Below are 2,396 nucleotides of genomic sequence, written 5' to 3'. Positions count from 1 at the left end.
AAGATCAGCAAGGGCAGTACTGGGGCCTGATGGTGGTGAGTTTGAACTTGTCTGTGGGAGAAATTTCCCTCTCTGGCATTTGACAAGAGCTGGGTCTTTTGCACAGAGCAGCTTAGAATAGGCCACGTGGCTCCCTCAAGATCAAGTCAGGGATCAGGCTGTAAGAGTAGCAATATACATACCAAAGATTGGAACTTAAAACCAAAAATTGAAAACTGCTTTCCAGATAGCCTCTGACTATGCCTGTACAGGCCTGGGCAAGAGGCATACAGGACAGCAGAGGACCTCCAGGTTCCAAGCTCTGAGTCCTTTGGGACACTTTAAATAGTTCTGTTTTTTTGCTGTACAAGTAGAAAATAGGCATAAAAAATAATTTGGTAAATACAGAAAGGTAGACGGAAACATGAGTTGTAGTCTTGCCACCTGAGATATTGAAAACTGCTAGTTTAAGGGGACGTGGGGGCTTCTGTCAGCTGAGACCCAAAATTCACAGCCAGAGTGATGAGGAATTTAGTCACTTTACAGGACACAACTCTGGGACAAGCCTCCTGCCACATAACACTAGAGCAAAGGCCATGTTCAAGGTGACAGGAACCTACCCTCAAGCTGTTCTAGCCCCAGACCCCCCGGTCAGGCAGTACAGGGGTTCCAAGGCACCTAGTGTTGGGGGGAGTGGGGGCCTGCAGTGACCACATGAGCTTTGGCTAAGGTTTGTCATCTGGTGATCCTTTTCCCCTGAAAGTTTTGCTTCTGTCCCCTATCCAGAGCAGCCTGGCATTTGGTGGTGCTGCATTGTTCAGTGCCTGCTACCATTTTTCTGTCAGTCAACCACATTTACTTAGAACCTAATGGGTGCCAAGTTACATGTTAAGCCCTGCTCCACAATTTAAACCAACCAGCCCTGGGGATGGAGCCTGGTTGAGTGGGGTGATTGTGGGCACTCGTTTTTCTTTTGTATAAATCCAAATTAGTTGAAAAGTTATGTCTTCTAGCTTGTGCTCAAAGGGAAACTAGGGCAGGAATGAAGTAGTGAGAGCCCACTAAGTGCCAGTACTTTCACAGACATTAGTTTTTCCACTGAATCCTCCAATAAAGACTGAAGTAGGCATCATCCCTGTTTTGCAGATGCCTACACAGAGGTAAAATAACTCTCAATAGGAAGGAACTATGTACCCAGTGACACATACTAGGGACAATTCAACATTCTTACTATGAGAAAATATGAAAAAGGAAAATGATGCAGCCTTAAGAGGATGAGACTTTGGTGCCAACTTAAACAGCAAAGCAAGAGCTTTAATCACTAGGCCCACACAGCTCAAGGTTGACCTCTTTACTGTTATTTGTCCCTTCATCAAACCAGGGGAGGACCAAGACCTGCCTCAGGCCCCAAACTGTGACACTGTCCAAGGCAAATGTGGTTGGAGGGCCATATTCAAGGATATTTTTGGCTCATTAGCCTACTAGGCTGTGAAGGAAGGATGGGACTTGGGCTGGAACCACCTAGATTATATTCTAAAGAGGCATTCTTGCCTGACAGCCCTGTCAAAAAAGCTCTGACTCATTTATTTCCTGTTCTTTGATTTCCAAGGGAATCTTTGTTCAAATGATGGAGTCTTTTTACCCCACTTCCTCAGCCCTCAGTGTGTCTAAGAGCAAGGCTTCAGGCCCACATCCATCACTGACAAGCACATGCAAAGGACTCTGCCCATACTGCTGGCATTGTGAGAAAACCTTCCAAACCAAGGTGAGAAGCGCAGCCAACACCCACCACCCACCCCAAGGGGTCCTAACTTTTTCTAGAAAGGGTAAACTTTGGAAAAGAAACAATCTTGCATGGCTTGCTTCTCGTTTTATATGTTGTATTAGGGTTCTCCAGTGAGACAAAACCAATTGGATATGTATATAGATATATGAGGGGCCAGCCTGTGGCTCACTTGGGAGAGTGTGGTGCTGATAACACCAAAGCCATGGGTTCAGATCCCTATCTAGGGATGTCCAGTTAGCTCAATTGGGAGAGCATGGTGCTGACAACACCCAGTCAAGGTCAAGATCCCCTTACCGCGTCATTTTTAAAAAAAAAAAGTGTGGTGTTGATAGATATATGAGAGGGAAATTGGCTCATTCGATAGACTGAAAGCTGGAGATCCTGGGATGCTGGTAATGTTGCTCAGAAACCTAGAACCAGGAAAGCCGATGGTGCAGTGCTCATATCAAGGCCAAAGGCCTGAGAGCCCAGGGGTGCCCCTAGGGTAGGTCCTGGAATCCAAAGGCTTGGGAGCCTAGAGTTCTCATTTCAAGAACAGGACAGAAGTGCATCCCAGCTCCAGCAGATAACATGTGCCTTTTCCTCTGTTTTGTTTTCTCTGGGCCCTCAGCAGATTGGATGGTGCCTGCAT

Source organism: Galeopterus variegatus, unplaced genomic scaffold, assembly GCF_000696425.1.
Source record: "Galeopterus variegatus unplaced genomic scaffold, G_variegatus-3.0.2 Scaffold935, whole genome shotgun sequence".
NCBI classification, from domain to species: Eukaryota; Metazoa; Chordata; class Mammalia; order Dermoptera; family Cynocephalidae; genus Galeopterus; species Galeopterus variegatus.
Note: the sequence above shows the minus strand (reverse complement) of the source record.